The sequence below is a fragment of the Oncorhynchus keta genome, chromosome 26, assembly GCF_023373465.1.
Source record: "Oncorhynchus keta strain PuntledgeMale-10-30-2019 chromosome 26, Oket_V2, whole genome shotgun sequence".
Taxonomy (NCBI): domain Eukaryota; kingdom Metazoa; phylum Chordata; class Actinopteri; order Salmoniformes; family Salmonidae; genus Oncorhynchus; species Oncorhynchus keta.
In genome coordinates this window covers 22,349,458-22,376,202 of record NC_068446.1, presented here as the reverse complement: position 1 = coordinate 22,376,202, position 26,745 = coordinate 22,349,458, and the positions used below count along the sequence as shown (strand labels likewise).

Genomic DNA, 26,745 nt, shown 5'->3' with positions numbered 1-26,745 from the left:
CTATAAAATTGGATGATTTTCAAGTCTACTGAATTATTTAATGTAACAAATCAAACAAACCTTGTAAACAATTCATGGTAACCTCGTAAACAATTCATTTAGACCCTGTGTTTATTTGAAACAGGTGTTTATTTGCTGAAATGTGTGCCGTTGCCCTGCTATTAAAAGGGACAGGCGGCTATTTGAGACTGTGTTTAATTAAAGTTTTATGGTAACCACTTTGCAGTAAAATATTTTTACACTACAACTATCCATTTCAGAAATGGGAGACATAAGAGATGTGAAAAAACATCTCAAAAAATGAAAGACCTTTTTGAGGGTTGGCCACAAGCCTATATCGTTTCCCCCACTGAGACATACAGGCTTATCTCAGAATGCTTTAAAAGGAGCTAAAAAAGTACACATACAGCCACAAAGACAGACAGACGCAGACACTCACAGACACACACAAACATGCACTTGGCTGGGAAAACAGATTAACTCTCGTCCTCTTGAGATAGCTGATAAGTCATGTCAAAGACTTGTTTGGCAATATTCCTAAGGCAAGGACTTTTCAGGAACCTCCCTAATTAACCATGAACTTCTCTCTGAAGTGACCCACTCAGTCCTATTCACACCAGCAGGGCTCTAAAGTAACATTTGCCATTGGGAGCACTGGTGATCCCATCTTAAAGTTAGGAGCACCAGAAAATATTTTTCAAATGATTTTGGATACACTTTATTGGGCCTGTATGAATTCTAGCTACTCTTACAACACCCAGCCCTTGCATACGTGTGCCTCAAAAGATCTGCCTCTTTCTTTTCTCTCAAGGCAATACAAGTTTTGCAACAGACAGTAAGAGCATTTAGGGCTGATCGGTATACCGTATTTTACTTTATACCGGTATTGATGCGCAGACCGGTTTGGGTTTTGACTTTGTCTTCTATAATGGCATTTCAATGTTTGGTTTGTTAAATGTAATACGCCAGTCCGCAGTGTGTAACGTCCTCTACTTGAGTCGTTGCTATCCCGCTCTCACCATTCCTGCCCCTTGTCACTCAAGGGGAGCAGTTGTTGTTGCTCGACCACGAGATCACTTGCCGTTCACTCTTCAGTCTGCATGGTCAATACAGCAGATGCAACAAGATGTTGATGACAATGCTGCTTTCCATTTTGCTTAATAGAAATCCACAAGCATACTATAATTACACCATTTGTTTCGTTTTTCTTATCTAACAAGTTGTGGCAAAAATAAATCATGTTAGCCGCTAATGCTAATCGCTAGCTAGCTAGCTAGCTAGCAAATAAAAGTACTGAGTCAGACATAGCTCGCTAATACAGCTAAGCTACATGAAGAGAAAATATTTAAATGTAGCCAAAGATTACAGAGTCCCCTTAGAAACACTGGCTATCACTTTGTTTCCTACTCTGACACAACTCCTCCCTGGCTTTTTAATTTATCCATGTCAAACACTGTATTCAAAGAGCCCACTATAATATTCTAACTACAGAATTTGAATTACATTTACATTTTCAAACAGTTCACCCAAGTGTTTATCTAAATTCCAAGTATTCGGTTAAAAATAAGACCCTGATTTTTTTGCCCATATCATGCAGCCCTATGTGCCAGTGGAAGTGATCTCAAATCAGTGCAGGAAATGCATACATTGATGAAAATGCTGAAAATTATTCCTGTTTGATTGAACAGTATACAAAAATCTAAATGGAGAACGCTGATTGAAATCCCTCAGAATGTATTTGTAATGCACTACTAAATTTAGAACTTTTATTAAAAAAACAAAATACCATCAATACCGTGAAATATATTGTGATACGAAAATCTGGCCATATCATCCATCCCAAAGGGCACTATACGGTTAACATCCCCTAGATCAGGGAAACTGGAGGCCCGTGCCACCCGTTTGTAGGCCCGTGGAATGAAGTTCCAATTTCCAAACTGTTGAGAGTTAGAATAGTAGAATACACTAGGTGCAATTTCAACATTTGGTTGTGCATCAGCAATTGTTCTGTCAATCACTGAAAGTCACTCAATTACCCCATGTCAGCTAACATTTTTTAGATTGGTAAAATGCCAGCTATTTAAACTTGTAGTAATCATGGTTGAATTATTGACCGGGGGGCCCTATTGATTTTGTCACTCACTCAAATACCGTATTAAAAACAGCTAAAATGTCTCTCCACACTATGGCAACGGGTAGAATTGCAGAAAATTTGCTGTAAAACCACACATTTTTCTTTCCGCCCATGGAAAAATAAGTAGAATTACGTTAAATCTTCACTCCACAGGAAAATGTGTCGAATTTAGCGATGGGGGGGGGTCGATAATTTCATATTTGGGATATTATTTGACGTTATAAAATATATCGTTTTGACAATATCGCAATATTATTTTTGCGCTAGATGGCTGTACCTGCACCAAAATGTCAGTATGCGTCACACCCTGACCTGTTCTTCGTCTTCATTAAAAAGTATGTATTCTCATCACGCTGAGCTTTGGTCTCCGCCGTACAACGAACGTGACAGTATGTTTCCTTCATAGCGTATTCTCCATCTCTTTAAATAGAGAGGCAATTTGTTTTCAGCACTTTTATTTCCATGACTGATCAAAACAATTTTCTCATGGCTCCCTCTGCAGCAGAGACACTGTATGGTAAGCAATATGTTTGGACCATGAAATGATCGTGCGAATCGCAATACATAATGTATCGGCACCTATAATATCAACTTGTGATAATATCATCGTGCGATCTCATGAGGTCTCTGGCAATTCCCAGCCTTAGTAGAATTGCAACAAACTTTCTTTAAACTGCAACATTTTCTCTATTTTCTCTATTTCCCCAATGACAAAATGTGTAGAATTGAAGGAAATTATAACTCCTCTCCGCTGTCAAGAGGAGGGCCGCTAAACTGTTTTGTTCGCAAGGTGGGGTCGGGGTGTATGGATATGGGTACGCAGACCCGTGAGCCACTGCAGACCTGTGAGCCACTGCGGGCCCTCGTGATGAGTTTGGATTTTTGTTGCCCCCACCCCCATCAAAGTTGCCCATCCCTGCCCTAGATATTACTGCATGGCCATCTGACAATTCTAACAGCCTGAAGGAACTTCTGCCTGATCATTCCAGGAGGGCTACCAATGAGTTGTGATTATTAGGCGTACATGCCACATGCTAGCAGACAGTGTCACAGAAGATTAACCTTGGTTGACCTACTTTTACAGTTTAGTACACATCCCTCACAATGTTGTGAATAAGGGGAACATGTTAGTACAAATGGGTTTAAATTAATTTCCTCTGTTATTGATATATTATAAGAGTCCTCTAGCTATGTGTTTGTCAATGGCTAGCCTATAAAGTATATTGACAGAGCACACATCTGTTCGCACAGTAGGACCTGCATCATTTCCATTTTCCCCTAGACTCACTAAGTCAGAACCAAAGTCGCAGGCAACTTATCTTTCAGGGTGTAAAAAAAGTGATAATCTGACTAGTTAGACCTATTAAATATGTATTTTACTTAATAAAAACACGAAATATTTGCTGCACCGAATGTTGTGTCACATGAACGTGTCACTACGCTAAACCTCCTCCAGTGTACAGACATCACAGGAAGCTGCTGAGGGGTGCATGGCTCATAATAGTGGCCGGAACGGAGTGAATGGAATCAAATGCATAGAAACCGTGCGTTTGACATATTTGATACCATTCCACTCATTGCTCCAGCCATTACCACGAGCCCATCCTCCCCAATTAAGGTGCCACCAACCTCCTGTGGCAGACATGCTATAAACAACCTTCACTGTCCTGTCTTCAAGTCCTGGCTGGACAATATTTTCAAGGAAATGTATGAACACAGCTTGAACCTGTATCGAAAATGACCTTGCAAGTGCAATATTAAGAGATAAATAGGGCCTACTACAGCAGGTTTGTATCAAAAAGTATTGAGGTAATGCCATCCCCAATCAATTTGGAGGGCATTCTAGTGCTCGTAGGTGACAGATGGTAGTGGCATGCCTGTCTGCTGCGTTTGTGGTTAACTTGGACATGGGTAAATGAGCAAAAGCAACATGAGCTGCTACAATCCCACTCTCTGGGTAGCTACTCATAACCTCAGTGTGAACTCATTTTTCACATGAACACTGCTGAAGCTCCTTTGTCCATATTTTTCACACACACTCACTGATTCATCACTGCTGCAGTGATTTATCATATAGTCTGCATAAATGCAAGGCTAAACAGACAAATACAATGACGTTGCTTAAGTCAGCAAACAAATAAGGCTAAATCAAACAAAGGCAGAAGTGTTGCCATGCTGACCTAAAAATAGACAGTGGTATAGCCTAGGACTTGCAAATAACAATGGCTTCAATGTAAAACCTAGTTGACACAACTCAACTGAAAGCGAGTTCGAAATGGAAGCGCTATCGCATGTCTTGGCAAGGGCATTTCTCTGTCAGTGAGTTCTACTAGTGTGGTGCGAGCACTGACTCAGACGCTGGCCTATTTTAATCTCTGGCACACAGATAGCATTGGGATCAAAGAAAATGCCGTCACAAGGCTTCTCCACAGAGCTTTGCTCTAAGGTCACAGAAATAGGGTCATCCTGGGACGTCCTCCTATGTGGAGGTGTGAAATGTCTGCATTCCTTGAGGGCCGAGTGGAGCGAATGCACATCGGAGTTTGACCTAGTTTTCTCAGACACATTCAGTATTGTGCAGCCTACCTCAGACATTCTATGCAAGCTCACGCGGCAATGATGTGCATTCCACACCAATAACCTAGCCTAAATAAGGTTTCATCTATCCAACATAACTTAGCATGCAGTCCACATGCTAGTTTCAAAGGAATGAAATCGTAGCACCCGTGTTCACAAAGGAACACATCCCCCCCTAAGAAATTACACATTTTAGAAAATGAAGGTGATTTGTTAAATGATTAGAAAGCGGAGTGTGGCGCCTCACCTTAACCACAGCAAACATTAAAACTGCAAGATAATCATTGCCAAGGCACTAAACCTCGCTGAATGAGCTTAAAACCTATGCAAGTGGATTCTGGACCTGTATAGACTTAGTCACAGACTGGTCAGTATTACGTTGTTTTTCCATCTTACAGGTCCCATCTCTCCACCAGATTATTTTCCTTGATCAGCTGTCATGCCAACATTCATCTGATACTGCTGGACTCCCCAGACCATAGGTAGCCTAGTTTTCACACAAAGCAACCTCTGGAAATATGATCAAAAACCGATCCCCAATTTTGAACTTCTAAACAGCCAAATACAAATCCCCATGTTGAACCGAATACGACATGTAAACACGTTCTGTCAGCCGCCAGTCAACTGTGTAACGACGGTGCTGTATCCTGAATAGGTACGCAAAGGTAGAAATATGTAATGTCCTCTTTCGGATGTTTGGGTATTATTCTACACACTGGTAATTATTTTAATGAGCTTCGCCCCCAAAACAAGACCAAATTTTGGTTTGTCCAGACCAGACCAAATCTGTACCAATCACAGACATCTATGCTTCACAAGTTTGGACATCACAGTACAGCACAGTAGAGCATAGTCTACTAGAGTACAGCACAGCAAAGTAGAGTTCAGTACAGTACAGAAAAGTAAAGTATAGTTCCTTACAATAAATAAAAGTAGAGTTCAGTACAACACAGCAGAGTAGGTACAGGTCAGTAAAGTAAAGAAAAGTACAGTACAGTTCACTACAGTACAGGACAGTAAAGTACATTACACTGTACTCTACTGGACTGTACTGTAGTCACAATATCATACATTTTACTTCAATACCGATACCAGGTTTAGTTTCACAATACTTGATACCATATCGATTCTCAATACAAAAAAGATACCACGGCAAAAAAAAGAAGGCATATGTCTCCTGCTCTGTTCAACCGTTGGGCAACTTTTGAGTTCAATAACATTACATTTGAAATGTTTTATGTATGCATTAACCTGTTACTCCTACCCCCTACTTTTTCGAACATTCTGTTAAAAATCGCGCAACATTTCAACGCCCTGCTGCTCATGCCAGGAATATAGTATATGCATATGATTAGTATGTGTGGATAGAAAACACTCAGACGTTTATAAAACTGGTTAAATTACGGCTGTGACTATAACAGAACGTGCGTTTCATCGAAAAGCGCAGGAAAATCTGATCACTGAAAATTTGAAAATATATCAATGCGCCACGTGCATGAATTGTCTATTGGAAAGCAAATTACCTGGAGCCGAGATTGCAATTCCTACAGCTTCCACACAATGTCAACAGTCTTGTCATTTGCCTAGGCTTTGTTTCTTGGTCAAACGAAGAAGAGACAGACGATTTCTTCAGGTCTCGGACCGGATATTTTGGTTGAGATTTACCCGGACATTATTTCCAGACGTACCCCTATAGAATATACATCGCCTCGTGATCAATTTGATCACTTATTAACGTTTACTAATACCTATAGTTGCATTACAAAAGTATTTCGAAGTGTTTTGTGAAAGTTTATCGACAACTTTTTTAATTTAAAAAAATGACGTTACGTTATAAGAAGCTATTTTTTTTTGTTTATCACACAGTCTTCATAGATCGATATCTAGGCTATATATGGACCGATTTAATTTAAAAAAAGACCCAATAGTGATTATGGGACATCTAGGAGTGCCAACAAGGAAGATGGTCAAAGGTAATGAATGTTTTATATTTTATTTGTGCGGTTTGTGTAGCGCCGACTATGCTAATTATTTTGTTTACTTCCCCTGCGGGTCTTTTTGGGTGTTACATGCTCTCAGATAATAGCTTCTCATGCTTTCGCCGAAAAGCATTTTAAAGATCTGACTTGTTGCCTGGATTCACAACGAGTGTAGCTTTAATTCAATACCCTGCATGTGTATTTTAATGAACGTTTGAGTTTTAACTAATACTATTAGCATTTAGCGTAGCGCATTTGCATTTCCAGATGTCTAGATGGGACGCCTGCGTGTCAGGTAGGAGCAAGAGGTTAATGAATCAAATTATACAATCATACAATCAATTTGACTAACTACATGAATGGTAAATCTCTATTGACAAACTGGGTAAATCAAGAAGTAACCTTGGCCTATTCATAATACAGGTTAATGCATATTCAATAGGAGTGTGTGCATTCATTGAGTTATTGAACTTGCTTTGGATGATTTGATGGGGCTACAGATGTCAAACAATCTGCTTCCCTTTCATTTGGGACTTATAAGATTGTACTGATTAACAACATTAGCATAGAAGTAGCTAATTTTATAAAAGTGTGCGCTGTCTCTATAAGCAGTAATGACGTCATTCACCAGTCAAGAGGGGGGCAGCCACAGTTCGCTGAAACAATAGATCATCCTTGGGAGATACGTGAGAGAGAGACCAATTAAGTGAATTCAGCAAGTTTTAGTGGCAACCAGCTTTGAAATCAGCATAATTTGCGTTACGGTTTGCAAATCTTGCATTGCAAAGTGTTCTAGCCTGAATGAACATTGTTTTGCGAACAGTAATTAACAATTTAAACATTTCTACATGCCGCGTCGCATTATTCAAGTATGTTACTTTTGTGCAGCATGAGTGGGGCGCTAACACGTTTAGCAGAAGTATCGAAAGTAACAAAAAATTTGTATCGAATAGGGCTGTTACGACGGTGACCATATTACCGTCACACCAGCAGTCACGTGTCATGACCGCAGTCAAATTCCACATGACCGCAGTCAAATTCCACATGACCGCAGTCAAATTCCACATGACCGCAGTCAAATTCCAAATGACTGTCAATTAGGCTTCTCCAAGCTCTGATGCTGCTGGTGGTCATCAGTAGCCTACCAAACGTGTTAACTGCCTGGTACTCAGCACTTTATTGCCCCACTAATCATCAATGCAGATGTCATCAAAAATCTAATCAAACACTTCATTAGAGCACCACATTTCTATAGGCTACGCGATTGTGTAAGAAAACAGAGTTTTGATGTTCTCTATGGGATAGGGGGCAGCATTTTCACTTTTGGATGAATAGCGTGCCCAGAGTAAACTGCCTCCTACTCAGTTCCAGGTGCTAATATATGCATATTACTATTAGTATTGAATAGAAAACACTGAAGTTTCTAGAATTGTTTGAATGATGTCTGTGAGTATAACCGAATTCATATGGCAGGCAAAAACCTGAGAAAAAATCTGATCTCAGCCCCTATCGAATACACAGTGGGATATGGGTTATTTTGCACTTCCTACGGCTTCCACTAGATGTCAACCATCTTTAGAACTTTGTTTCAGGCTTCTACTGTGAAGGGGGGCCGGATGAGAGCTGTTTGACTAAGGGGTCTGGCAGCACCCTCGTTCTCAGTCACGCACATTTCACATGAGCGGTAGCTCTCGTTCCATTGCTTTTCTACAGACAATGGAATTCTCCAGTTGGAACATTATTGAACATTTATGATAAAAAAACATCCTAAAGATTGATTATATACTTAGTTTGACTAGTTTCTACGACCTGTAATATAACTTTTTGAACTTTTCGTCCGACAGGACCTGAACGCGGCAGGGTAGCCTAGTGGTTAGAGTGTTGGACTAGTAACCGAAAGGTTGCAAGTTCAAATCCCTGAGCTGACAAGGTACAAATCTGACGTTCTGCCCCTGAACAGGCAGTTAACCCACTGTTCCTAGGCCGTCATTGACTGACTTGCCTAGTAAAATAAAGGTATAAAAAATTTTTTTTTACAAAAATTTAAAAAACGTGCGTTTGGATTTGTTAACCAAACACCCTAACAAAAGAAGCTATTTGGACATAATTGATGGACTTTATGGAACAAATCAAACATTTATTGTCGAACTGTGATTCCTGGGAGTGCATTCTGATGAAGATCATCAAAGGTAAGTGAATATTTACAATGCTATTTCTGACTAATGTTGACTGCGCAACATGGCGGATATTTATTTTGGCTGTTTTGGGTTCTGAGCGCCGTACTCAGATTGTGCTTTTTCCGTAAAGTTTTTTTAAATCTGACACAGCAGTTGCATTAAGGAGAAGTTTATCTATATTTCCATGTATAACACATGTATTTTCATCAACATTTATAATGAGTATTTCTGTAAATTCATGTGGCTGTAAAATCACTGCATGTATTGGAACTACTGAACATAACACACCAATGTAAAATGAGATTATTGGATATAAATATGAACTTTGCCGAACAAAACATACATGTATTGTGTAACATGAAGTCCTAGGAGTGTCATCTGAAGAAGATCATCAAAGGTTAGTGATTCATTTTATCTCTATTTGTGCTTTTTGTGACTCCTCTCTTTGGCTGGAAAATAGCTGGGTTTTTCTGTGACTTGGTGGAAACCTAACAAAATCGTTTGTGGAGCTTTTGCTGTAAAGCATTTTTGAAATCAGACACAGTGGCTGGATTAACGAGAATTGTATCTTTAAAATGGTGGCTAATACTTGTGCGTTTGAGAAATGTGATTTATGAGATTTCAGTTGATTTGTATTTGGTGCACTGCAATTTCATTGGCTGTTGGCGATGGGTTCCGCGTTCCCAGAAAGGTTAAAAAGAGGTTCCCATCAGCTTTCTATAGGCTAGACCTACTATATTTATCTATCAACTTTCCTAATATTAAGCACATTGCTTCGCTTTACAACAGGAGTATAGCCCACCTGGCTGGCATGAAAATTAACTGCAGGAAAAGCGTCCTCAATTCGCTATTTTTCCATCCCCATGTTCTGAGACAGGTGCAAGATTATGGATCATTCTAAATCAAAACAAATTTTAAACATATTATTTAGTATATGTAAAGACAACATCAAATTAAGAATAGTCTGATGGGTCACAATATTCGCCCCTAATGTATATGATGTATTATCAAGTGTGAATGATGCCCAGCTTGTGCAGTAAGGCAACAAACAGCGCATACCTTTTTCCCCCAACTTTTTCAAATCCTAGTCAAACACCTCATGTAGCCTAGCCCATAGCATCACATGTTTTGATAAGGTTTGTATCACAACTAAAGTGGCCAAATAACTTCTTCAAATTAAGCACATTAATCCGCTTTATAACCGGTGTAGAGTCTAACTGGCATACAAAGGCTTGCGCATAAGTTTCAAATTCGGGAAAGATCATTTAACCATAAAAATGCACCTTTATAATAAAGCATTACATGCATAATCGCATTTGCCATCACTTTTGAGAACAGTGCTTTTAAACTGGGTTTTTTGGATGTGAGTGGTTGTATTAATTTGGGATCTATCGCATCCCACAACTGTCCCAGAGTATGTTTGGAAAATGTATTTATCGCATAGAAGGACAAGTTGACCAATAAAATAGGTCAACTATGTACAAACAAAATTGTAATCAGTAAAAACACTAACTAATTGGTAGGTCTACCTTTATTTGTTACTTCTTTGAACTTCCCTAATCCTCACTTCTTATGAGGGAGAGAAATGGCAATATTTCTTAAACTTGCAGAAGGCAAATTCCTGCTAAACTAAATATAAATGTTGATATTGGATGGCAGGTGCCTTTAATTCAACATTGTGTTTTGATGCATTTCTAATACCTTAAGACTTTCTGTATTAGACGTTTTTTAAAGACAATTTTTCCATCTGTGTGACCAGAAATAAAAGCCTTTGCTTATTCCTTATTTTTAGTATGGAAATCGGTTGAACAATGTATCTATGCCTTAATATGCCAAAAATATTGAGACTCTTACCTTTCATTTGTAGCCAAATTTGATATGTTCCTATAAACTTCACATGTTGCTCATGGGTCATTTTACATGGAAATTACCTTATTCACTCCAACGTGCCATGCAAATGTTATTTTCATCTTCTCCTCACTAATCACTTTATCTTAGCGCTCTGCAAAGTTTAATGAATACACACTTCCTGTTACATCAGGAAACAGTGGTTATTATCCATACAAATGTTCATACATGTGTAGCCTACAGGCTACTTCCTCATAAATGCATACTGATAAATGGATACTAATAAATGGAGCCTGTAGCACTTCGTTCACAGCAGATATAGGACTGGGGAGTGAATCAACAGGCCTAACAAACTATAATAAACCCAATGACAAAATTCTCCACCTTTTGATCCAGAGCTTATTCATCAACTAAAGTGATTCATCTTGCTTCCAATTGTAAAGTCAACAATTGTAGACCAACATTATACTGCCCTACCAAGCAAAAAGGCAGTAAGTATCCTGTCTCTATTGTATTGTGTTTTGGAGAAAATGGGGGTCATGTTAGCAGTAACTGCATAAAGTTACTGTGAAACCAAGGTAAATAAAAGCCATTTTTCTCAGTTCCATGCTATGAGCAGTTACTGCCTTTTTGCTTGGTAGGGCAGTCAGTATACTAGTATAAATCCCAATGTCAGGAGCACATTCAAGGTCCATTTAGTAAAGGCAAAGAAGTCGTCACTACCACAACATACAAATAGCCAGTGTAGACCTGTGAGATTTTTTATTCAATCTATAATGTTCTCAAAATAGAGAATATTCTTCATTCAATGCTACCAAGCTATTAGGCTTATCACAAGACTGTTCTGCAGAGGATCCCTGCCACTTCAGTGCAGAGAGGTCTGAGGTCTGAAACCTGATCTGCATGAGTGAGTTATGCAAGAGTCACCGAGGCTCTACACTGACCTTTTTTTCAAGGAGCACATGTGCACCCTTGTTGAAAAATGTATAGTGCCTTCAAAAAGAGCTTTCCACACCTGGAATGTGCCCATTATATAACATTTGCCCATTATATTTAAAAAAAATATTCAAACTCTGTCAAATTGGTTGTTGATCATTCCTAGACAACCATTTTCAGGTCTTGCCATAAGATTTTCCAGTAGATTTAAGTCAAAACTGTAAGTCGGCCACTCAGGAACATTCACTGTCTTCTTGGTAAGCAACTCCAGTGTAGATTTAGCCTTGTGTTTTAGGTTATTGTCCTGCTGAAAGGTGAATTAATCTCCCAGTGTCTGGTGAAAAGCAGACAACAAGCATTTCCTCTAGGATTCTGCCTATGCTTAGCTCCATTCCATTTATTTTTATACTGAAAAACTCCCCAGTCCTAAACAATTACAAGCATACCCATAACATGATGCAGTCACCACTATTCAGGGCTTGACATTCACTTTTTTAGTAAGTCAGATTTGTACTTGACCGAAAGCTCCAGACATGTGTCCCAACAACAACAAAAAAGTCTGTAACTCCATGGGCCAAAAAGGTGACTGAAAATCATGTTGTATGATGGTCAGGAACCACTTCACAAGGCTGCTGGTCTCTGATCCCATGTATTATATCTCCTGCCGTTGTGGCCTTGAGCAAGGCACTTAACCCCCAACAAAGTAAAATACTGCACTGATGGGCTACTGTACAAAATATCTGGAGAGCTAGTGGGTATGCAGGCTTCTTATCGAACCCCATTCAAACACACCAGAGTCAGCTTATCAAAGTCCTGTTGAGCAGCTGATTTTTTTTCTACAATGTGCTTATGTTCAAGCAGGGCTAGAGCAAAAGCCTGCACACCCAGTAGCTCTCCGAATCTATTTCACATGACTGGGCAAAGGCACAGCCATTGGTTGGACCTGGGAGGGGCATAGGCCCACCCTCTTGGAAGCCAGGCCCACCCACTGGGGAGCTAGGCCCAACCAATCAGAATGAGTTCTCCCCACAAAAAAAGGTTTATTAAAGACAGAAATATACCTCAGCACTCCCTCAGACTATTTTGCAGGTGAAGAAGCCGGATGTGGAGATCCTGGGCTGGTGTGATTATAATTGGTTCCAAAACAACGTTTGAGGCGGCTTATGAACAATTCTCTGGCAACAGCTCTGGCGGACATTCGTGCAGTCAGCATGCCAATAGCAAGCTCCCTCAAAACACAATACCACATATGTCTCAAGTTATGTGACAAAATGTGGTATGTGTGCACATTTTAAAGTGACCTTCTATTGTTCCCAGCACAAAGTGCACATGTGTAATGATCATGCTGTTTAATCAGCTTCTTGATATTCTACACCTGTCAAGTGGATGGATTATCTTGGAAAATATTATATGCTTACCTACAGGGATGTAAACAAATTTGTGCCAAGAAGTTGAGAGAAATTCCTTTTTTGTGTGTGTCTGGAACATTTCTGGGATTTTTTACTTCAAACATGGGACCAACACTTTACACATTCGGTTGAAACTTTTGTTCACTATGTATGTAAAGGTTAAGATATATTCAGTGTTCAGGGGAGATCTTGACAGCACAGGAGTTACTTGTCAATTAGGTTATACAATTTTTGTTATTTCTATTTTGTCAGAATTACATGGACAATAAAAAATAAAGAAGAACTTAGACAATTTTGAGCGCTTGAGAGGCGGTTTTACAACCGGAGTATGCAGCATTGTTTTCATCAAGTGCGCACCCTGGTTATACACAAGTGCCTGTGGAAAGTTATTTTAGGCCATCGGATATGACAATGACTTTAATCCATGCTACTAACTAAATAGTTAACTAGGGAGCCAATTCAAAACATATTGTGTAGATTGTCTAGTTATCTTGTTAGTCTGTATATAATTATTTAACCTGCTGCGCAAGTCTCTCTCTCGCCCTCTCTCCTCTGGCAACAACCCACACGTAGCTGATGCACACACCATGATGTTTCCAGAATTTTCATTGCTGACCAAAAAATTGCTATAACTGGGCAAATAACTCATTAGCAATTATTATCAACAAATGTGCAAACACAGCGAGACTCGCTTTGATCGCAAAAACGCATCTCGCGACTGCATGATTGAAAGACCACTCATGCCTGTCAATGCATGCCTACAATAATTACACTCCAATACACTCTGCAGAGATTGGGAGGACAGTGAGCTAAACATTGCATCCAGATGACACTTCAATCCAATTATGATCCAATTATGATCAGAGTAGGCTAATGGTTTGATATTGTGATTTTTGCTAGAATTTTTATTACTTGTCTATTCGGACAACTTAAATCTATAATGGGCTCCCGAGTGGCACAGCGGTCTAAGGCACAGCATCTCAGCGCTCCAGACCCCGGTTCGATTCCAGGCTGTATTATAACAGGCCCTTATCTCACCTCATTTGCTCACATCGTATATATACTTGTTTCTACTGTATTATTGACTGTATGTTTCGTTTTACTCCATGTGTATGTAACGGATGTGAAACGGCTAGCTTAGTTAGTGGTGGTGCTTGCTAAATAGCGTTTCAATCGGTGATGTCACTTGCTCTGAGACCTTGAAGTAGTAGTTCCCCTTCCTCTGCAAGGGCCGCGGCTTTTGTGCAGCGATGGGTAACGATGCTTCGTGGGTGATTGTTTTTGATGTGTGCAGAGGGTCCCGGTTCGCGCCCGGGTATGGGCGAGGGGACGGTCTAAAGTTATACTGTTACATGTAACTCTGTGTTGTTGTATGTGTCGAACTGCTTTGCTTTATCTTGGCCAGGTCGCAATTGTAAATGAGAACTTGTTCTCAACTTGCATACCTGGTTAAATAAAGGTGAAATAAATCAAATAAATTATAAAAAATGTTTGAGGCAAATCTAATACAATACATTGATTCAGGAAAATAAGTGAATTGCTTTGCAAATTTTTTGTTGTTGCAATATTACTTCAGTGCCTTGATGCAAACAGGATACATTCTTTTCCCTCTGTCAACTAGGTAAGTATTGTGGAGTGACTACAATGTTGTTGATCCATCCTCAGTGTTCTCCTATCACAGACAATCTAACTGTTTTGAAGTCACCATTGGCCTCGTGGTGAAATCCCTGAGCGGTTTCCTTCCTCTTTGGCAACTGAGTTAGGAAGGATACCTGTATCTTTATAGTGACTGGGTGTATTGATACACCACCCAAAGTGTAATGAATAACTTCACCATGCTCAAAGGGATATTCACTGTCTGCTTTTTATATTTCTACCCTTTAACCAACAGGTGCCCTTCTTTGCGAGGCATTAGAAAACTTCCCTGGTCCTTGTGGTTGAATATGTGTTTGAAATTCAAATCAAATCAAATGTTATTTGTCACATACACATGGTTAGCAGATGTTAATGCGAGTGTAGCGAAATGCTTGTGCTTCTAGTTCCGACAATGCAGTAATAACCAACAAGTAATCTAACTAACAATTCCAAAACTACTGTCTTATACACAGTGTAAGGGGATAAAGAATATGTGCATAAGGATATATGAATGAGTGATGCTCACTGCTCAACTGAGGGACCTTACAGATAATTGTATGTGTTGTGTACAGAAATGAGGTTGTCATTCAAAAATCATGTTAAACATCATTATTGCACACAGAGTGAGTCCATGCACCTTATTTGACTTCTTATTTTTATGCCTGAACTTATTTAGGCTTGCCATAACAAAAGGGTTTGAATACAGCTTTTAATTTTTAATTAATCTATAAAAATGTAGAAAAACATAATTCCACTTTCAAATTATGGGGTATTGTGTGTAGGCCAGTGACAAAAAAAATCTACATTTAATACATTTTAAATTCAGGCTGTAACACAACAAAATTTGGGAAAGGTCAAGGGGTGTGAATACTTTCTGAGGGTACACACAAAGAAATGTAGGTATTATTTGGGATAAAGCTAAAATGCTTCATTTTTATAGACGCACTGGTGCTCCTAAATTAAAATGTCAGGTCGCACAGCAGAATACTTAGGCGCATATGCAAGTAAAATGGTTCCACTCTACCCTGGTGACCTTACAGCACTCTCTATCTTCACTGTGCCTACTATCCACTCACTACAGTACATCAGAGCCATTGCGGAGCAGGACTGCTTGCTGCCTTGAGAGCTTTTCCTCCCCCAGTAACTAGGCTATACTACAATAACGATTGTCACATTATGCTCACAGAGCTGAGAATTAGAGACATCCAATAAAAATAATACATTAATTACACAGCATTTAGCCAAAAACACAATAGATAAACTAATATGTAGGACCCTACTTACCACAGTAGTAAGTCTGTTTTCACAACAAATATGTTTTGAAAGTGTACAGTCCACCAGTCTCAGCACCTGCAAGACAATCAGGAGGGTTAAAACTAAGCCGTTTTTAGGAAACTGATACTGCAGCACTACAAAATGCCTTTTTTTGTATGTGAAAGGGTTATGAGACATGCTCCCAGGTCTGTCTGGCGTACACTTGCCGATCTTCACTATATTTACAGTAGAGTATCGTTAGACCTGTTTAGCAAGCAGCATGCTTGATGCATTCATTACAGGCCCAATATTGTAAGTATGGTAACAACGCAATAACATAGATGGTAACGAGTTCCCCTTTAATCAAAGCTTTAAAAAGATCATCCCAACATAACATTCAGCCCATCCCTTTGTAATTTATCCCATATTCAATCCACCTCTCATTGATGCCCCTAAAGTAAGAGACAACGGCAGCAGTAAGCAAATGTCATTGTGTCGTCTGACTTGGTCGATAGTAATCCACACATAAGCCTAGCAGCAACATTGTCGTAAAAAAATTCATTATTTTGGGTATGAACTCACACACACACTTCCCCTTGACTGTACTTATATCAACGTACATCTGACTTCAGGTTGACATTTAGAAACCACTGAAGAGTAGTAGACAATCCTTTTCCCCTGTAGTGTGAAAGCATGAGAGGTATTTAGCCTAAAGCTTTCTGTTCAATGCTACATAATAAGACCTTCTGTAGTTCAAAGACAAAGTTCGAGAAAGCACTTCTGATATTGTAAGACCAGAGTTTTTTCTGGATCAAAATGGGGCTTAGGTGGTGGGTGTGGCAGGGGCTTTGGAAATGGGCACGGCTGCCCTGTTGGCGCAGCTGAATTTCTGAGAAAAATGTTGAGCCCCCACATCTTGGCGGTATAGAGAAATTGTTACATTTTAAGCTCATTCGCTGCAATTCTAGGCATTTCTCCATGTTGCAGTTTTAAACCTAATTCTATGCATTTTGCCATGAATGATGCAAGGTCATTTTCTCCATCATAATGAGAATTAATACTGCTAGATTCATTTTTTAATTATTATTATCCCTTCCTCCCTTTATTTTGGTGAATGAGTTTTCAAAGATTTATAAAAAAAAAAAATATATATAGGCCCATTATCTTTTATTCATACCATATATCTGGTTTTAGTTTATATATTTTTATCCAATCCAGAAAATTATTTTTTATTTTTATTGCAAAAGTCCACTGTTTGGACATCCTCAGGCATCCTGAGGATTTCAACTAGAGTTTGACCGATTAATCGGAATGGCAGATTAATTAAGGCCGATTTCAAGGTTTCATAACAATCAGAAATCTGTATTTTTGGGCGCCGATTTTCCGAAAACATTTATATATATATTTTTTTAAACCTTTATTTAACTAGGCAAGTCAGTTAAGAACACATTCTTATTTTCAATGACGGCCTAGGAACGGTGGGTTAACTGCCTTGTTCAGGGGCAGAATGACAGATTTTCACCTTGTCAGCTCGGGGATCTAAAATTGCAACCTTACAGTTAACTAGTCCAACGCAATAACGACCTGCCTCTCTCTCGTTGCACTCCACAAGGAGACTGCCTGTTACGCGAATGCAGTAAGCCAAGGTAAGTTGCTAGCTAGCATTAAACTTATCTTATAAAAAACAATCAATCATAATCACTAGTTAACTACACATGGTTGATGATATTACTAGATATTATCAAGCGTGTCCTGCGTTATAATGCATATCCTGCATATAATCTGACTGAGCATACAAGCATACAAGTATCTGACTGAGTGGTGGTAGGCCGAAGCAGGCACGTAAACATTCATTCAAACGTTGTACGTCAAGCATTGCGCTGTTTATGACTTCAAGCCTATCAACTCCCGTGGTGAGGCTGGTGTAACCGAAGTGAAATGGCTAGCTAGTTAGTGCGCGCTAACTAGAGGGACTGAAGCTATACTGTTTCACTGGCAATACTAAAGTGCCTATAAGAACATCCAATAGTCAAAGGTTAATGGAATACAAATGGTATAGAGGGAAATAATTCCTATAATAACTACAACCTAAAACTTCTTACCTGGGAATATTGAAGACTCATGTTAAAAAGAACCACCAGCTTTCATATTTTCTCATGTTCTGAGCAAGGAACTATAACGTTAGCTTTCTTACATAGCACATATTGCACTTTTACTTTCTTCTCCAACACTTTGTTTTTGCATTATTTAAACCAAATTGAACATGTTTCATTATTTACTTGAGGCTAAATTGATCTTTAGACGTACAGCAAACTAGCGCGATCTAATGCTATCCACAGTAGCAAAAAAGTAAGAATTCTATACTTGGAGTCAAATATCGATATATTATTGTCCCATAATAATATTGCGATATGTAACTTTTGGTTTTTCCCCAATCACTACTTGATGGCTATGACAAAAAGCCAATAATAGGATAGCAGCCTATCACTTTCTAAACTAAACTCCTGATAGTGTGGTTCCAATCTAGTAGATTATATATTTTACAAGCAGCACTGCTTTAAAGGGAAAATCCACAAAAAAAATATATTTGGTATTTTTTTAAATTAGTTGCATCATCAAGATGATGTAACCGGTGACACTTTCCTTCTTAAAAGTTAAATATCTTGAAAACTTGACTGCTGGCATGCAAAATATCAACAGTGGACTAATGGAATAAATACCAAAAGAGTGTTTGCGAGGAGTTTCCCTTTAATCTACAGCATTTAGAGGCAGGTTTTTCAAGCAGCACATTTAGCTCACTAATGACCTAAAGTTACAGTGATCATTGTGTGGGTGCAACAAGTCTGCCTTTCGCTATGAGGCACGAGGTTCATCACCAATAGCCCCCTTCATTCCTCACTCATAATAAAACAACCTGCAACAGCTTTGATAGTACAAGCAGGAATTTATGAAAATGTTTGTTAACGCAAAGACTCAAAGAACATTAGAGATTTACCTCAGACATCAGCTAGTTTATAGAGGGTGCTTACCATGTGCCCGAGTGTCATTCAGATAACTGACAGTAATCCCTCTTCAGTCTGAGGACAAAGAAGAAAAGAGATGCTGATTAAAATCAATGAATACACATTAGAAAACAAATGCGATGGATCATTGGCACAGTGGTGGAAAAAGTACCCAATTCATACTTGAGTAAAAGTACAGATACCTTAATAGAAAATTACTCAAGTAAAAGTGAAAGTCACCCAGTAAACTACTTGAGTAAAAGTCAAAGTATTTGGTATCTAAATATTCTTAAGTACCAAAAGGAAAAGTATGAATCATTTCAAATTCTTATATTAAGCAAAGTGGACGGCACCATTTTCTTGTTATTAAAATGTACAGATAGCCAGGGGTACACTCCAACACTCAGACATAATTTACATTTGTGTTTAGTGAGTCTGCCAGATCAGAGAAAGTAGGGATGACCATGGCTGAATTCCAAACACTAAATACACACCCTGTCCCCTCAGCCCTCAAATTAAGTGGACACTTCTTATGACGTCTGACGAGTATACACTTGCAGGGCATGGGATAGCATGTCTACTTATATTAACTATATAATTATTAATATACGGCTACCATTAATTAGCTAACTAATGTTAGCCTGCCTAGCTACTTCTGAAGAAGGACATTTTTTTATTTCTACAATTTCCAAAAGCTAACCAAACAAAAACATAATTACTTTTATAAGACGTGTTTGTGCATTAGTAGCACAATTTCTAACTTATTTACATTTGTTTTTACTTACACTTGTTTATTTTTTATTTTACCTTTATTTAACCAGGCAAGTCAGTTAAGAACAAATTCTTATTTTCAATGACGGCCTAGGAACAGCGGGTTAACTGCCTCAGGGGTTTGAACTTGCAACCTTCCGGTTGCTCTAACCACTAGGCTACCCTGCCGCCCTTGTACATTATTGACTCCATATTGACATTTAGGTTTTAAGTTTTGGCGGACATTTCTTAGCGCATGTACAATCTTCGCGAATTGAATTATGGGGTGTTTCAGGCCCCAAAGTGAACATAATTGTACACTCACAAACTCCATTAAAAAACGAGGGCTGAGGGACCTACGTTGCAAACTTCCCTTGCTATGCTAATCACTTGGACCGACAACAAATATGGCCGCGGAGCTTCCCCAAGGGCATAGGGCTGAGGGTTTAGGGACGAGGGCTGTCTACTTTGAGTATGAAACGCAGCCCATATGTTCTCTTGATAAGTACGTAAATTGGACCATTTTCCTGTCCTGCTAAGTACTCATCATGTAACGACTACTTTTGGATGTCAGGGAAAATGTACGGAGTAAAAAGTACATTATTTTCTTTAGGAATGTAGTGAGATAAAAGTCAAAGTTGGTCACAAATATAAATAGTAAAGTACAGATACCACAAAAAACTACTTAAGTAAAAATACTGTAAAGTATTACTTAAGTACTTTACACCACTGCATTGGCATCATACGCAGCCTTTAGTGTAAGGCTAGCCTAACCCACAAACAGTGGGACAATCAATTATAATCTTCAAGCCTGCTTCTCCATACTACTTCTGCAGACATCATAGAAAAACATTTGTTTTGCTAAATTACAGCCATCAGATTTGTCTTTAATTATTAAGCCGTAGCAGGATGGTCCTTGATACCCAAATCAGCAAATAGCCTAGCCAAAGTAACACAGCTTCAGAATGAAAGGTGCTAAGAGAGGAGAGCCTCTTGCCCATTTGATGAGAGTCAACACAGTAGCCTATAAACCAGGGATCACTTTTCATTAAAGATTTAAGAGAAGTCGTAAGTCAGCGGTTGTCAAACTTTTTGACCCGCGGCCCCCCAAAAAAACAGTGGTTCGAAGCTTGCGACCCCTGCGCACGTACATGCACACACAATCGTTGCGCAAATGTAGCCTGTCATTACAGACAAATAAACTAGGGATATCATGTAACTTCTCTGGAGTCCAGAGCAAGCAGAATCATATGGCCTACCTGTATGCAGCAGTGGTTGCAGGATCGGAGGGAAAGCATGGTCTGTCTGCACTGCACACTATCACTCTGAAGGGCTGCCTGCCCACATAATGCTTGTTGCCAAGTGGTTAGCCCTTTTCTTCCTCACAAATACAATAATTAATTTGCCAGAATGTTACATCTTCATCCCATAATATTGAAGGCAGCAATGTTGCAGCTATCTTTAGACGTACAGCCAGTAGCCACCCATACTAGGCCTATCTGACATATGAACATCATCACTGAAATTGGGGCATAGCTTTTTACTGTTCTGGCAAATATGCCTCCGTATTAGATATTTTTTACAAGTATTTTATATGGATAATATAAACGTAGACCTACTCTGTTTTTGTGAGGCAAAACCACAGAATCTTAAGCGAGTCCTTTCAGGTCACTAATCTGATATATGTGCCCACCTTCGAGTGCCTATGCTGATGACTGGTCATTAGTCAACAGTTTTTTTATTATTTTTCTTACAATTTTGTGCAATACTCTAGGCCAGGGGTAGGCGACTAGATTTAGCCGCTGTACTTGGGGACAGATTTCCTAAATTAGCCCCCAAAATGTTTTTGCTGAATTCCTGTTGATTAACAATTATATTAGAAACCAGATTAAATAGGCAAAGGTATATAACATGCAAATGGCAGGCTACATGTAGACTATTAAAATAAGGATGAAAATTATATACTTTTCCTATTCAGTTTCACACTCGCGATGCCCCAAAACCACGACCCCCACTTTGACAACCACTGTTGTAAGCGATGGCCTATATGAGAAAGACCTAAGAGCAAAGGAACTCCTCATCCTTTCCTTCCCCCCCCCTGTTATTGCAGCACATATCACATTCCATAGTAGAGTTTCTAAGATGGGGAAAGATAGGCTAGGATTACACTGGGAGTACAGATCCTGGAAATGCTTAGCCAGGCTACTTGGCTCAGCGCTGGAAGAACGAGATCCCACAGACCCAGAATGTCATTAAATGGCAGTTTAACATGTTTGCTAGCTTGCTGTATTCTCAAATGTTTTATTGTAGCCTACATTCTGCAATGAAGTCAATGTACAATATGCAGGAATTATCCAAATTCCCTCATTCTAGAACCTAGACCTTTGCTCATCATTCACACTGTTTCTATCGCATTGTACATTGTACATTCGACAATCATTAGGCTATTTAATGTAAAAACTACATTTAGTAGAACTAACAATGGACATGAACGATTCATTAGGTCCCTGTTAAACTTGTGCAGCACATCTTTAATACACATGGGCCAACAATCTAGTCACCGTAAAAGGATTGGTCAATAACCACCCTCCACTTCCCTCCCAAGTCCCAACTCCTTTTCACAGTCTTCCTTGTGACCAAGGGTGAGACAGAGCTGTTTTCACAGCCCCAGTGAAAACTGCAGTGAACAGTTTAATTAGGCCATCCAAAACCAGAGAATGGTCCATGCCAAATCCATGATAACTTTAGTTAGATGTAATAGATAGCCGTGCATGGAAAGTGAGTCATTGTGCTCAGGTTTAGGCCTAAATCAAACAAATAAAGGTTATAAGGAGCTTCCTTATTCCATTCCACTAGCACTTCATTAGCCAACCTTATATTAATATTGTGAAAAAGAAAACCCAGTTAATATAGGCCTACTCCTAATTTATAACAGTCCTAAACTCAGTAACACACAAATCGGTTTCACATGTTTTCTCATATAAGATCAGACGTCTCATGAAGTTATGTACACCATCTAAAAGACCAGCCAATGTAAACACAGCCTTTATCCCCAAGCAGGTCACTCTTAGCTTACTGCTACTTAAAAAGAGTAAATCTGCCTTTATCCTATTTGGCTGCAAACAAATGTTTTGAACATTGGCCTACATTTTATGTGCTCCCAAAAAAAGCTTCCTCCTCCTCCATTGATCGCTCTGCTTGACCAACACAATCATTCTTCCCAGCGTGTTTAACTATTCCAGTGAAAATCTTTAGAACCCATTAAGGGAAATGTGAGCGGAGTATTCACGTGACAGATGTATTTGGAATGTTACTCTTCCCTTAGCCAACACCCTAGTAATAGGCTTACCCATTTGCACTGTTCAAACCTGTCTCAGTGATTCATGTATTGGCTAAATCCCTGCTTTGTGTGACTCTTCAAACGTAGTGCACTGTAATGTAGGCCTAGTCATGAATCTCAAATGTATGTTATACAAATAGTTTAGGCTAGTTTGGGCAAACGGAGTGAAATATCAGTTGTGTCTCCAATATTTTCTGATACAACCAATTAATAAATGAACTTTCACAAATATCTGGACCACTTATATGGCACCAGGCCAATTCATAACAAATCAAGTTTGGGCGTTTCTTAGTGTAAAAATCATACTTAACATCTGGAAGTATAAATATATATTTTTCACAAAATTGTTTAATTAAAACCTGTAAATAATGTAAAGAAAATGTATTATGCATGTGTAGGTTGTAAACTGTGTCACAAAACGTCTTACTTACAGCACAGGAAAGATATGCCTTGGGACAAAAGGCATCCACATGCTTCTCAGCCAAAACAGTTCTTAAGAGTTTGTGCATATATTATGACAAGAATTCTATGCCGTTTTTGTCCATTTTGGACTTCGGTGAGGGTTTTTCGGCTGTTCGGACACATTTTTCTAGGGGCAAACTGATGTCCGGAGCCAAAATCCACGCCCCTTCGCCAGAGATTGGTCAACAGTAGGGATTCTTCAATAAAGTCTGTTGTCATTCAACGAGAGACGACTCATTTTCATGCACATTTTTCATTGCGAAATACTGCACCAAACATCTTAGTTAGATATAAAATTAATAACAGATTTCTAGAGTTATGTTAGATAAATTCTGACTATTTTGAGGAAGTGTATACTGGCGTCTCAAAAATTGATAAACGGCACTTTTTTGCAGCTTTTTCCTCATTTTTCAAGCAAATGTCTTTTAGGGAGTATGTGAGCACACTCGTTCGGTTCGTCTTGCCGACTTTGGCAAGCCGCCAGCCGAACTGAAGCATGCTGATGCATTTAGAGGCACTACTCTAAAAGTGGTTGGGTGCTCTAGGCTCCAGGGCATTAAGAATGTTGAACTTGACTCTGGGGTCACAATACACACCATGTGACTAGTGATGTGACTAGTGTCAACAGGGAGAGGAGAGGGGCTGCTGTTTGTATCATTGGGCTCCCCAGAGGAAAAACAAAGAGAAATGGAAAGGTCGATAACATAGAGCCTGGCACTGATTTATATTAGCCAGGGAAGAGTTAACTTCACATCTCTCTGTGTGTACACATTAGACCTTTTTGATTTATCCTAACCCCCAACCACGCTTAATCATTCCTTCCAAGCTGAATCCCCTTCAGATTAGTGTGGAGAGGTCAGCATTATTACTATTAGGCCTAGACTAAGCCTCACTCCCTCAAATATGTCACTTGATTTCCCTATATGGCTCAATACATTATTTTGGCTAAATAAGGCCAACCAACTGTCAGATAGCCTATGGGTGTAATCTTATGTTCAAGTACTCCTTGCAAGAAGAAACTTAGAAAACTGTTTAGCCTAACTGTAAAACGTAGGGCACAACATTCCAGGTTTCCAACATTGTTTTGGACATTGTAAATGCGTAGTTATGATGATTCCAGGAGCTTGGCGTATCAGGGAGTTTCATCAGTAGTCCCAAGTTTCCAATAGCACATGAACACACAATAAGACCTAGCCTGAAGATCATAATTCTGACTGTATTTCAATTTGTAAATGACTACCTCTGACAATATGTGCCATTTAAATTAAATATGGGTTGGTATGGGAACTAATAAAAGATGATTTAATATTGATGTCTTGTTCTGTCATTGTCCTGGCAATCTAGCTATGAAACAAAGAACTGCTGCTGTTGAACTGAAATCCACTCATCCTTCCCATCCCCCACGTGTTCCTTCAGTCTACTGTCAAGCACCAGTTACATAACTGTGCTACTCCACCACTAGCTACATAAGAGGGGGGTGAGACATTGTTTAAGCGAAACGTTTCCATAGCAAATACAATAAACTTCATGTCTATATGAAATATGAATATAAACAGGTGTGTAAATCAGATAATTAACTGGGCTAGTATTGGGTTATAAACTTTGTTCTATTGTAATTATCATAGATACTTTCACTTATTGAATATTCCCATAATATAATACAGCAGTGGTCAGACTGCACTATTCAGGTCAATATATTTTTAAACAGGAGCTAGGCTTAACCTACAAAATGTCAATTAAAGACTAATTCTTAGGTTAAGCAATTACAGCAGGAAAAGCATATGTGTAGCCTATGTAGTTGGCTAGATAACTACATAACCTTACTAATGATTTCCTGGATTTCAACTAGGCTATACTGTAAGGAAGTTGAGCTAGAGTCGTCTGGCTTTGACTCTGGGTTCCCCTCCCCCACACTCATGGGTTACATTACTGAATTGTCAATAAGCTCTGATTTGGTTCCTTTATTACATAGAAGTTAACATATGGCTAAATACACCATTCCACATCCCTTTCATGTAGTTAGCAACAGTTAATGGTTGTTAAAGTTAGCATGTTTATGTGTGTCTAGCTATGTATCACAACAAACCTTGCACATCACACCTAGATTTGTGGCCATAAATATCCGTTGACAACCGCTCAGATGGTCAAAGTGTTCTAATGGTTTATCTAAAATATTTGGCAGTGATTATCATACAGTTAAAAACTGGCTTGTAAACAGGCAACTTTACAAACCCTGTGAAGTTGTAGGTAGGAACAGGAAACAAGCTGCCAGTCACCACGCGCGCGCACACACACACACACACACACACATTCTTTCGCGCGCACACACGCTGACGCTGCCCATCCCCCACCCTGTTGAAATTACCAAAATAAACATTGGTGACAGTGAAATAATTGACGATAACGACCAACAAACAAAAGTGTACAGTGAATGCGTCTCGTAGTATATTTTATATTACATATAATCACGAGAAAAGCCAAGAAAACACTTACTTAAACTGTCCAGATCACACAACGGGTGCCTTCTCTGCTGTGCTCCTTATATGGAATCTCTTCCTCCACTGCTATTTTCTAAAATATAGTCACAATAAAGCGTTATAAATCTACTCCGAGATTGCGGCTTGGTAGTTAAAATCCCAAATGAGCGATGTGTTTTGATTACATAAGTGTAGCATTTGATAAATCCTTAAAAAAATGAGATTGAAAAGCAATTGGGATACATTGTAAGGTTGCTTGCTTGTGGAGAAAGAGCCAAACGGTTCAGAATCAGCCAACGGCTTCAGATACAGAAACACTGAGGAGGTGACTCTCCAGGCAAAAATGAGGCAGGCCTAGGCAATTCTCTGCAGTTATGTAGAAACTGTATGAAGGACACAAAAATATTGAAATGGGTGTCGCAGTATAAAATAGTGTTTCATGTACCTATATAACCTAGCTAGTGTTGTTGAAATAGTATTTGTATAAAATACACATGCAGAGCAGTACACACATTTTTATTCTGGAGAAGTCTCAAGATGCAGAAATCTAAATAAAAAAAGATGCAAATATCTCAATCATAACTTATCACATAATAATACTAGCCTGAAGTGGGTGATGTTGCACATATGGAATGTTCAAACTTCTGGGGTGAGTTCAGTTTGATTCAACGTTTGGTATGTTGCGTGACAGTTTGTAATGAATGATACGTTTCCTCAAAACGGTGTGTGTGCGCTGTTCTCCAACAGCCTTTGGGGTACTTTTTC

At 39.0% G+C, this 26,745-nt stretch overlaps 1 protein-coding gene across 2 annotated transcripts in view; it reads right to left on the bottom strand.

Moving 5' to 3' along the window:
- Window positions 1-26,277, bottom strand: part of LOC118359109 (F-box-like/WD repeat-containing protein TBL1XR1) — a 46,565-nt gene extending 20,288 nt beyond the window's left edge. The window contains exons 1-3 of one of the 2 annotated variants that reach the window (XM_035737357.2): window positions 25,997-26,277; window positions 18,979-19,026; window positions 15,980-16,045 (exon numbers count right to left, since the gene is read on the bottom strand). The gene's annotated coding sequence lies outside the window, so the exon portion shown is untranslated. The remainder of the gene's footprint in view (window positions 1-15,979; window positions 16,046-18,978; window positions 19,027-25,996) is intronic. The other variant, XM_035737358.2, reaches the window with a different exon arrangement.
- Between the last annotated feature and the right edge of the window lie 468 nt (window positions 26,278-26,745).